At 39.3% G+C, this 12607-nt stretch overlaps 1 protein-coding gene across 2 annotated transcripts in view; it reads right to left on the reverse strand.

The window, feature by feature from the left end:
• Positions 1-12607, reverse strand: part of glis1b (GLIS family zinc finger 1b) — an 84249-nt gene that overhangs the window by 37229 nt on the left and 34413 nt on the right. The gene's annotated exons all lie outside the window — the stretch shown is intronic.

Here is a 12607-nt window from a genome sequence, read left to right on the forward strand (position 1 = left end):
TACAATAATACAGTCCCAGTATTACGCGACAACAAATAAACACACTGCAGAAGCCCGCTAAGTTGCCTAGCCAAATGCTTCTGTGCCAGAGGCTTAGTAGTATTCAGACAGCAAACATGCCAGTAAAATGAAACAATAGGTCAGCATGGCACTGTGATCAGACATCCGCCTGAAGGCAGGGGTGAAGGAGAGGCTTATGCAAGCGTCTGGAGGCAGACCAGACCTCAAAGCTTTGTGGGTAAAAAAAAAAAAAGCAACACCCCAAGTAATGTGGTGAAACTGAGATGCCACAATACCCTCAAGTTTGATACACTTGTGCCAGGATTATTTTTCTGTCTTTTTTCAACTCTTCATTTCTGTGTGGATATGCCATTTATCAAACCGTTATTTGTCATCTTGTCACATCAGAATCATAATTCTGGTTGTGCTATAATTAAATCTTTAATATATAAGCAGGGGTGCAATGGTATGCCATAACAATGGTGGCACACAGCTTTTGTTTTATCCACTTGTCTTTGTGTATTAACCTAGCTCTTGAGAAGGCACAAACGGAAGAAGGTTTTCAAGCTCTGGTTTCTCCTTGGCACTATCTCTAGCCATGACTCCTGCTAGCATTCACACTGAGCCGACACACATCCGCGGGGGTATGCTGGAGCCTATCCCCGCTGATTTAGAGTGAGAGGCAGGGTACACCTTGGACTGGTCGCCAGCCAATCGCCAAACAATTAACATGCTGCCTTGATGAGTTACATACTAGATTTCTAATGTCTGTGCTGAGTAGTTTGCTAGTACAACTCACTCATCTAGTAAGCATCACTTGAGGCCCTAAAAACTGCTGCCATTAAGCTTCTTCTGAAGAAGAGCAGCCTTGATGCCATGGTACTAAACAACTATTGGCCCATATCAAACCAGGTCCTACCAACCTCTTACTGATTTTTTCCTCCCTACTGTGTTTGATACAGTACTTCCCAATCAGGATTTAGGCTCCACGACAGCACTGAGACAGCTCTGATCACCAGGCACTCTAAACCAGCTGAAAAACAGCTGCAGTACACCCAGAATGCTGCTGCTCGAGTCCTGACTAGAACCAGAAAATATGACCATATTAGTCCAGTACTTGGGCGGCACGGCAGTCTAGTGGTTAGCGCGCAGACCTCACAGCTAGGAGACCAGGGTTCAATTCCACCCTTGGCTATCTCTGTGTGGAGTTTGCATGCGTGCATGCGTGGGTTTTCTCCGGGTACTCCGGTTTCCTCCCACATTCCAAAAACATGCTAGGTTAATTGGCGACTCCAAATTGTCCATAGGTATGAATGTGAGTGTGAATGGTTGTTTGTCTATATGTGCCCTGTGATTGGCTGGCCGCCAGTCCAGGGTGTACCCCGCCTCTCGCCCGAAGACAGCTGGGATAGGCTCCAGCACCCCCGCGACCCTCGTGAGGAAAAAGCGGTAGAAAATGAATGAATGAAAGTCCAGTACTTAAGTCTCTGCACTAGCTTCCTGTCACTCAGAGAATATACTTTAGAACTGCTCTGTTAGTGTACAAGTATTTTCATGGTCTTGTACCAAAGTACATCTTCCATTTTTTGTTTTTTTGAATAATTTAGAGAATTTTATGTAATAATTTTAGAATGATTTTGTATTTTATGGAATGATTTTACCCTTCTTTTCTGTAAAACACTTTCAATTACAAACTGTAAATAAACTTGCCTAATTGTTTACAAAGTAGAAATCTGATTATATCACAAGGTACGTAGATACGCATCCTGTTCCTCACTCAATGTGTTTCATATGCATACTCCTTATGCCGCTGTCTCATACCGAAAAGTCTGATTACAAACATGTTACCCAACCTCCTACATTGAATAGCATCCTTCCCACTACATTTTCTGCACCAAATGTCTGCATATAGGAAAATGTAAAAAATGGAAAATGTAAGTATACAAACTCAAAACCATCCAACCATCCATTTACTATGTCGATTATGCTCGGGTCGTTCGATTATGTACTGGTATTCATCACTGTTCACAATCATTTTTTATTTCTTTCATGTTTTTTTTCCCCCCTCGGTACATATGTTTATCTTAAGCATGATACAAGTCAGAGCCTCCGCCAGTTAATGTGACAGTGATATTATTTCCTGGCTTTTCTTTGCAATTGCTTGGCGTTGTTCCTCGAAGGGATAAAAGTGCCGACTGATGATGGCGATATTAAAAACACAATAATAAAAGGATTCTGTATGATCTAAATGAAAGCTAACAAGTGTCATGGTATTGTGATGAAATAAACAGATAAAGCTGGACTTTTTCTGCAGGATTGCCCAAATAAGTCAGTCACTGTGGTATGAAACCCTTTCACTGCTAAACCAATACTAAACGAGAACGGATTGAATAAAACCAAGATGTTTTTAAAGTACATAGAAACAGGGATCACTGTGTCAGTCTCCATCTAAGTCATAAAATGGGGAAATGTAAATCATTATATAATATATTGTACCCTCTCACTCTTTTCAAATACGTATATATGTTTGTAGTATATGTTCATTATTGTCCTGAACTTAATTACAATATATATTTGAACAATATCAATAACAACACAATACAGTAACATTACTGATATCTAGTAACCAGTGTAGAATACTACATATCACAACACCTGAATTGATCTTATGAATCTGACCCCGATAAGCAGAGCAGAATAGAATGGAAGTGAATTTGCCAAATTTGAAGTGGCAAGGGATAATTTGTGTAAAAACATTTTTGGCATTTGGCATTAATAATTATGTTTACCTAAGAATGATTTTTCTGAATACAATATCTATGAAAAATAATGAATTGAGTGAGGAAATATGCTGAACATTTTCCTACTGAATAATTTATCATGCTTAAAAAATATTAAAATCAGTTGTGCATAAGATCCAGAGGAGTGCTTAAATTTAAAAAGGTTCAAAAAGCCACATTCAGTACATACCGAATCATGTGTCATGAATAATGTCTGATGAGTCATTCTTGTATTTTTTAGGATGACATCACTTGGAATAAAATGCATGACTGTTTATTTAAGCCTTCACTTCTTCACTTCCAAAATTGAAATTAACCTCGGCATATGAACCATAGAAGCCTGCAGTGTGTAATTTAAACTTGACACTTTAAACACACACACACACACTCGTCTTTTGCCACATAAGTTATCCATATTCTCCTGTCATGTTTATTTTGTGCAGAAGCGACTTGTCACAAAAACTGTATAGCCTATTGGCTGGGATACCATCTACATTGGGTTCTAGTATGCAAAAGCGTTCAGAACTGATGTAGATCAGGCAGTACAGCGACATTGTCGCTATACAGTTTTTAGCGAGTAAGGAACTCCTTTTCAAAAAAGTGACAAATTCTGTGAAGAGACTTTTGGTGACATGAAACCATTTTGGGTTTGTTGTTTTTTTTTGACACAGTCAGCTGTGATGTCCCAGTACTTTGTGCAAATGTACCTAATGTGTCTGGTAAATGTTAAAATGTTTCACATCATTGCATAAAAAATAAAATATATTAAATAAGTTATTCATTGAATAAATTATGAATTTAAATTAGTTAATAATAATTGGAATTTAAGTTATTTATTTATTTAAACCCTGAAGTATATTGAGATAGAGGGGTGATTTACCAATATCAATCCATGCATCCTTTTTCTACCATTTATCCTCGCAAGGGTCGCAGGCATGCTGGAGCCTATCCTGTCTTCTGTCTTCGGGCAAGAGGTGGGATACACCCTGGACATGTCGCCAGCCAATCACAGGGCACATAAAGACAAACAACCATTCACACTCACATTCATACCTATGGACAATTTGGAGTCGCCAATTAACCTAGCATGTTTTAGGAATGTGGGAGGAAACCGGAATACCTAGAGAAACGGGGAGAACATGCAAACTCCACACAGAGAAGAGCAAAGACTTGGATGTTGGATGGGTATATGTGTGCCGTACTTGCTTTTGTGTACAGTAAGAAGTGTACATGGGCCAAGAAGCCTGCAGTGTGTAATTTAAACTTGACAGTTTAAACACACACACTCGTCTTTTGCTACATAAGTTATCCATATTCTCCTGTCATGTTTATTTTGTGCAGAAGCAACTTGTCACAGTTGAGAAGAAAATCCAAAAAAGAAGTCTTGTAGTCATCCTCTCTTTGCTATTTGCTACAAATGCTACAACCAATACACCCCAACCACACACACACACACACACACACCGCCATCCACCATCATGTAATGTATTAGTAAACTGATCTGGCTCACTAGAAAGGTTAAACTGATTACAGTCTGGGACAGGACACAATTATGACACAATCTCTGTGCAATGTGTAACAAGGCCGCAGCGCGGGATCTTCGGGTTACAGACACGAGGCCGCAATTTGATGTTGAGGAAATAGGCAAACTCAAAATACAGCATTCCAGACAAATGTAATTGAAAGTGTATCGCGTAAAAGATCCCACACGCTTTGATACCCGCGTACCCCCTTCAAAGCAAGGTAGCTGGAGTTGTGTGACCTTTTGGACCCTCATTTCAGAATTTCACAATATTATGTTAGATTAAATATGTGTGGCGTGTGGTGTAGCAGGTTTGAAATCATATATTGTCAATAGCCTATATTGCATAATAATAATACACATCATTTAATTCACATCTTTTTTTCATTCAGGGTTTAAAAAAGTACTGAGAAGATCTAAACTCCTAAGGTTTTTGAATTGATGAATTAGATCAAAACATTTCAAAAAACATGTTTTCATTCAAATAAATTAAATGTCTATCTGGAGTAAAGTCTTTATTAGGAGGGGGTTCTTACTTATACAAATGCATATACTCTATACCACAATTAAATAACATTAAATACTTTATGTACTCTATTTCGCCATTAGATGGCGACCAGTCCAGGGTGTACCCCTGCAAGCCTAGTGAGGATAAGCGCCCTAGAAAATGGATGGATGAATGAATTGAAGCGCATGAGGAAGTGGAATAGGAAAACACACAGAAGTAGATGTCTTTGACCACCTGGTCATTAATTAAAAAGTATATTGTATATACAACACAACAGCAACAAAACCAATGTTGTAATAACGTTAAGGAGCAAGATGCCCAGTCAACATTACTATGGCATTACTATGGTATGGCAAGTCTAACACAAATGAGTAGATGTGGACATCATCAAGCAGTTGCCTACAGCCGCAGCGGTTAATACTAACATTTGTTGAGCTAGAAGACTGGGTGGTTAATCAAATAGATGCGCTAATTGGAGCATTCACATTAATGATAAAATGTAGTGTTTCATTAGTTGTTACTTATGTGCTTATGTTACTTATGCGTGGCTGAGCAGATGCAGCAAGTGTTTGTTGGAAGGCCACATAGTGTTGGACTACATTACTGCAAAAGATTGACTGGAAAACTTTTATGCTCTGACATGAAGTTGGCCCGGTCCCTCTCAACAAGGAAAACAAGCAAGAGCCATCTAATCCAGAGCTCTGCATTTGTTTGCCAAAACATCAGTCGCACGGAGCCGCTGCCAGCGGTTTCATCACACTAATGTCACATATGGACAGTGTTGTGTTACTTTTTGCATGACAACCAAGCTGATCAGCACATCAGACGGACGGAGAGAGGAAAGAAGGGGAAAAGCCACCGCATGAGATTATCTGTTTGTTTGTCGAGAGAAATTAGGACTAGCTATCTAGCTACCTGTTGAAGTCATTTGTCTACCAGATGTCTGCCTAAGATCATTCTGGATTGAAAATATAGCATATGAGCTTCAGATCAAGATGTATGGTACACTCTGCCAATATGCAGGCTTTATTAGGTGCTTTAGGTTTTGTGTGTCAATTTAACAGACATAAATGAGGAGGTTAAAACTTTTCATGTACAATGACTGAATGCTTGGCTGAATGCTGTGGAAGACAGGCTAGCATACATGTCATACAGATGTCTTCAACGTTTTATATAAACATGTCCCTGCAAAGATGTACTGTATTTCAACCAATGTTGCTGAAATATAGCACTATAAATATACCGCTTATCCTCACAAGGGTCGCAGGGGTGCTGGAGCCTATCACAGCTGTCTTCGGGCGAAAGGCAGGGTACACCCTGGACTGGTCGCCAGCCAATCACAGGGCACATAGAGACAAACAACCATTCACACTCACATTCATACCTATGGACAATTTGGAGTTGCCAATTAACCTAGCATGTTTTTGGAATGTGGGAGGAAACCGGAGTACCCGGAGAAAGCCCACACAAGCACGGGGAGAACATGCAAACTCCACAACGAGATGCCCAAGCACAATAGAGACACAGTTACTCTCAATTTACCTGTTGATCTATGTTCCCACCCTCACCTATGGTCATGACCTTTGGGCCATGACTGAAAGAACAAGATGGCAAATACGAGCAGCTGAAATGAGTTTCCTCTGGAGGGTGGCTGGATTCACCCTTGGAGACAGGGTGAGGGGCTCGATCATCCGGGAGAGTTCAGATTAGATTAGATTAGATTGCTCTTTCACATCAAGAGGAGCCAGTTGAGGCGTTACGGGCAAGCCCAGCTTGCTGTCAGGATCATGTCTCACAGATGGCCTGGAAAGGCCTTGATGTCCTCCTGGTGGAACTGGAACGGGTGACAGGAGACCCGGATAAGCGGATGGATGGAATTATGATGAAATAAATGGATTGGTTACGCATCCTCGATCCGTGGTATTTAGGGCCTTTGTGGCCCAGAAACTTGTCCACATAGGCTAGCCTATCATTCTTTCATTCAAGTACAACAAATGAATACCAATGCCAATGTGTATCAGCTGCAACTTCTCATTTCATCTTGCAAACATCAACTGAATGCTCAGAAAGAACTCCAGATCAACAAATGTCCATCTCTACTCCAGCAGCAACGGCTTTTCAGCACTCTCTTCCAAAGCCAGTTTAAGTCATTCTAAATACACAGTATATGTTTGCCGGGTTTGTACCAGTGACTAAAAAGGAAATTCCAGAATATAAGCGTCTTTTCCAAAGTCCAACTTTCCCTCAACATGTGGTTTGCTTTGGTTTATCCACTATGTTATGCTTGGACAGTATCCCATGAAGAAGCAAATGTTTGCTGATGTACTTCAACATTAACAATATATGAATGTATATGAATGTACTATTACTTCTACACCACTATGTACATCTGTGTAATACTTGCTTTTATGGTTAGTATAGTTACTCCAGACCCCATTCACTGTGCAATATCTGATCAACCTCCATGTGCAATATTAAGGGTTCTAAATGCAATATATTAAGTTCTATGTGAAGTATTTCCATAATGCCTCATATTAACTCTCTAACAAGATCTCAGTGTATAGACTGGTCATATATCTCATCTCGTTTCATATTATCTACATACTGTATTGTATATAACTCTGGGAAAAACTGTTGATTTTGTTAATACTTGGGTTGTTTATATTGTTTATTTGTCTATATTGTGTATTTTGTACTGCTTAACTGATTCTGTACTCTTGCTGCTGTGCAATACAAATTTCCCCACTGAGGGACGAATAAAGGCATATCTTATCTTATCTTATTTCAGAGTGCCATTTGGTTCTGTTTTCTAATAACCGTGGATTATGCAATCGCATGGAAGTGAACGCAACAGCCAGTGAGGTTCTCCCTGCACGACAGGACACTCCTGATAATAACTTTAAAACCAGTTGAAAAAGAGGTTCTAAGTAGAGCAAAGAAACAATCAGTCAAAATAATTTAAAATGGCTGATATTGAGAGGGGTGGCTGTTGAAAAATGGCTGGGATTGAACGAGTTGACATTATTAAGCCAAAGAACTATGTTACTTGGGGTAGTAACACCTTGCCTAACCACCGGCTACCTACTAGCTGGCTAATGCCTCCAGCTACACCATATACTCCCCTTCAGTGCCACGCTCAGACCACTACCAAAAGGTAAGGTACACTTTGGAGCTACTAGTGCTGTGTTTATGTTTTTGGAGTTAATGCCAGTTGTAGGCTTTTGTTTTTCTGTTGCTACTGTAAATGAATGTGAAATCCATGTGCTCAAGGAGGAATTTCTGGTAATGCATAAATGACCCGAATAAGTATTACATGTTACTATGAATGTATCAGTTATGACATGGTCACAGCATGTATATAACACTATATGTGTTTTTTGATGTTTTTAATAGTGGACCGTGCAGGCAGAATAGACGTGCATTAATGAGCTGCCACGGTTTAGTATCTTTATAGCAAATAAAAACAATAACGTGTGTTTATGTCCCACATATGGATTGTGGATGATGGGAAAAACTCCCCAAAGTGCAGTTTTCCTTTAGAAGGCAGATTCCTAAACTTTGAAACATAGTGATTATGCAACAACACAGTGGATTAATGTAAAATGTAAAATCTACATTTTCTGTCACATATGCCAACATAAACTACTTAGAATGAAGCCCAAAACTGTCAAGAGTAAAATATGATCATGACGTCCCATCATCTGTCATCCTGGTTTGTTTTATAATACAGTGAACTTTCAGTCATTGTAAAAACAGCTGTTTAACAAAGCTGTTTTCCATGCCTTGAATCAATCACATACCACAACATACATCATCCATAGCCTATTGTTTAGGTATGCTGGTTATAAATTACGAAAGAAAATAAAGTAAAAAAAAAAAAATTCCATGTGAAAATTCTGTCCATTTCGCTCTGTGATTTAAAAGGATATTTTCTGACCTTGAGAGGTCTAAGGGTGGGCTTTAGAGCGAGACGAACAATATCAATGTCTGGGACAACATCAGGGCTACTCATGCAGGATATCTTTTTAATATTTATGCAGACATGAGCGGGGATGGGGGGGCGGGAAATGCAATAAACTAGAAAAAACAAGTGAATTAGGCATGAAACACAACAGGATATTGCAGGGAGATTAAGTTGTTTCCTTCTTGCCAGCGTGTCCCTCAGTGGCTGATTGCACTGCACAACAGCCCAGGGCTGCCTTAATAATTGGAGGATAAAATGATAACTTATGCAGTTTATAACTTGTTCTCATGTGCATTTGCTAAAATATAAATGATTATGAATTAATGTTTTATGAGTTGACTAATAAAGGTGAAGACACCATTCACATTTTAATTATCTCTTCTAAAATGACAATACTATAGAAAGTACACTTTAGAGCAGTCATTGTACGGCTTGTATAGCAGTATGGATCTACTATCCACTGAAAATGCGTCACAACTAGGGATGTCACAGGACAATCAGTTCAGGAGACAATACTAGACTGGGTCTACGAGAATGAGACAAGACCAGATTTTTACATTACTTTTAAGAAAAGTATAATGAAGAAATATTCCTTCATTCATTTTCTACTGCTTTTCCTCACGAGGGTCGCGGGGGTGCTGGAGCCTATCCCAGCTGTCTTCGGGCGTGAGGCGGGGTACACCCTGGACCGGTCGCCAGCCAATCACAGGGCACATATAGACAAACAACCATTCACACTCACATTCATACCTATGGACAATTTGGAGTCGCCAATTAACCTAGCATGTTTCTGGAATGTGGGAGGAAACCGGAGTACCCGGAGAAAACCCACGCATGCACGCTCCTCTGTGACATCACAAAGGAACAGTTTTGCAACGCCCTCTGAAACGGAGTGTTTTGAGCCATCCCCAACTTCTTTCAGAGCTCACTTCCAAATGCGCAAACCTCATTATCTGAAACTTTGGCACAAAAATGCAACATTCTAACTACATTTATAAGTCAGAAAAGTAATAATAATAACTGTTGTGATTTTGCTAATAAATATTATGAATGATGGTAAATCCCTAAGCACTTTGGTGACTTTTCTTGTTGTAGGACCACACCATCATAAAATATTTATAATTTCTCATTAGAAAAAAAAATATTTTTAATGAGCCACAGGTTTTAACATATGGATGTAAGTTTTCCTTAAAAGGCATCTCTTAAAATATTAACCATTTAAAGACGCTGACAGGCTCAAGCAAAGGTCGGACATGAATTGTGCCCTTGTGATAATGACTTCTTCCTGCCAAGGCCCAGCACGCCGCAGGCTTACGATTTATATCTACCAGAGGACAGAGACAAAGAGAGCAATACAGTTTATATATGTTTAAAGGGACACAGAGGAAGAAAAAAGTAGTGTTATGTTTGGACATGTGGAGACTTTTGCTTCACAAGGGCCCGATGGAATCTGCTGCTGGAAAGATAATAAAAGAGATCTGTCTTGTTTTTTTTTTTTACTCAAGCCTTTGGTCCTTCTTTAAAAAAAGAATGTCTCATGTATTTGCTCTAAAAGATTTGCTCACATTCTCTAATGTCAATGGTTGACAATATCAATGATTCCCTTTTTGTCACATCAGTGAGGAAAATTTGGGAAGTTTTCTTCCAGGTTTGGCCCAATATTTACAAAGTCAGCGTTTTGTCAGATGCTCATTCATTTAGCTGTTCGTTCTTTTCAGCTTCTTTTCTTGTTTCAGTAGTGTGATGTTGAATTTCCTATTGGTGAACTTAACTTGTTTCCGCCATAAAGTGCAAGTATCAATAGTGTGGATATCTACAGTCACCTCGATAATGTTGGCAATTAATTTTAGATCATACGTACTTGTGCAGTATATGTTATATGTGCCTTGATTTCCTGCTGTAGCTCTTTCATTTACGCAATCAATAGAGTTCCTATTGAAAAATGGCACCCCGTCTTCCTGCATCTTGGGTGGCTCAGAGGACGTAAGGGTAAAGTAAGGGTAAAAGTGAAGCTCATGCCATGAACATCCCTTCCAGTCAACAGGAAATGGATTGGTCCTTGGTCAGTGTCCAGCACCTTCACAAATTTTGCGAGAACTACATTACAAACCTGATCAAAAAACAAAAACAACAAAACTACCATAGAAAATGTAGTGGAGCACCGAGCCTCTAAGTTTATACTGTATGTGCAATCCATTATGATTTGTGATTCAAAACATATTTCCCATTTGTTTTGTTAGGCCAAAAAAAGAAAGGTACTTTGTAGTACAAGGAATCAATACTTCCTATTGGGAAACTCCATTGAAACAATACCCTCAATTTACAAGGAGGAGAATGTGTGTGCGTGTGTGTGTGTGTGCATTCCAATGTGTGTTTGACATAAGGCGGATCAAGAGGTCCTACGTTCGCCGACAAAATCCAGTGCCTCGTTCACACTGAGACCAATTGTTCTTGTGTGAGCATATGGTAAATATCGACAAAAAAAACACACACACACACAATCATTCAATGTGACACATTCCTACAACCTTTGTTATGCAGTGGTATAATATGTTATACCACACATACATCACACAGATATCCCGCAAATTGATGTTGATGCTGCGTTTATTCGCTAGTTTCTTTCACACGGAGGCTGGTATGGCAGAATATTGCCGTCAAATTGTGAGGTTTTGTTGTTTAACTTAAAGATTGGCTGCTAATACGCTTTCACACAAGAATCTCTGAAGGCGGAAAATTGCCGAGTTAACTTTGCCCAACCAGAACTTTGGCAAAGGAACACTGATAGGATACAAATCAGAAAGAAGAAGTTTTATTTTAGGTTTTTCTTCCTATTCTGTGTTGTACAAAAATCTGCAAGAAATACATTTTTTTATACACAATTGTTGCTATTAAGCAAAGGATTTTGAAAATAAACGTGTATTTGGGTGTCAAAAGGGAAACAAGTGCCGTAGCAATATTGCAGACTCTTTAATAATTTAAATTAGGACGACTTCCCGAATTCAAAGAGGATCACTTTTAACAGGGTGAGGAGGCTATGAATTGAGCTAGGCTATCAAACATTACCCTCTGCGGCCCGCTACTCCAGACTACTACATTTCTCCTGGTGTTTGCCTTGGATATGAGGCCAATTCGCATAATACTTGTGGGACAGCTAAACACGTAAAGCCCCCATTTAAAAGGATCAAGTGCAGGCATTGTTTGGTTATGTTCACCATATGTGTTGGCTTTTCAGGATCCGAATCCCTTCTCCCAAAACAGAGTTCTTGTGAAAATAAACATGGCTTCGCCCTACACAAATTGTGGACTAATTGTGTATTTGGACTAAATCATTCTTAAGGTTGGAGGGCTTTTTCCATTTGTGAAGGGATGTAGGGGAGTGACAGTTTGACATTGATTAGTGTGTTGACTTGTGCAACTGGAGCTTTACCTGTAAAAACAGGCGTTTTTACATGTTCCACTTACGAGTGTGATGGTACGCCATATCCACGGTTTGGTACATACCTCGCTTTTTAGGTTAAGGTTCAGCTCATTTTTAATACAGTTTGGAAATACAATGCTTTTCTGTAAATTGCAGAATACTGTTTCACCATTTGTGGATTTCACCGGTAAGGCCAAGTGTTAGCAAACAGGTGACTTTAATGACCGACTAGGGTTTTCAAGCTTTGGTTTCTCTTTGGCACTATTGCTAAAAGCTAATCTGCAAAGTGACAATATCGAAGTTACACTTCCTGTCCCTCTGTCAGTGTGCGAACCGAAAAATCATATTTGGAATACATGTATGGTTATACCCTTAGTTACACTTGTAGGTATTCGCTGGTTTATGGTTATTA

Source organism: Doryrhamphus excisus, linkage group LG4 (assembly GCF_037039965.1).
Source record: "Doryrhamphus excisus strain RoL-2023G ecotype Guam linkage group LG4, RoL_Dexc_Guam_v1.1, whole genome shotgun sequence".
Taxonomy (NCBI): Eukaryota; Metazoa; Chordata; class Actinopteri; order Syngnathiformes; family Syngnathidae; genus Doryrhamphus; species Doryrhamphus excisus.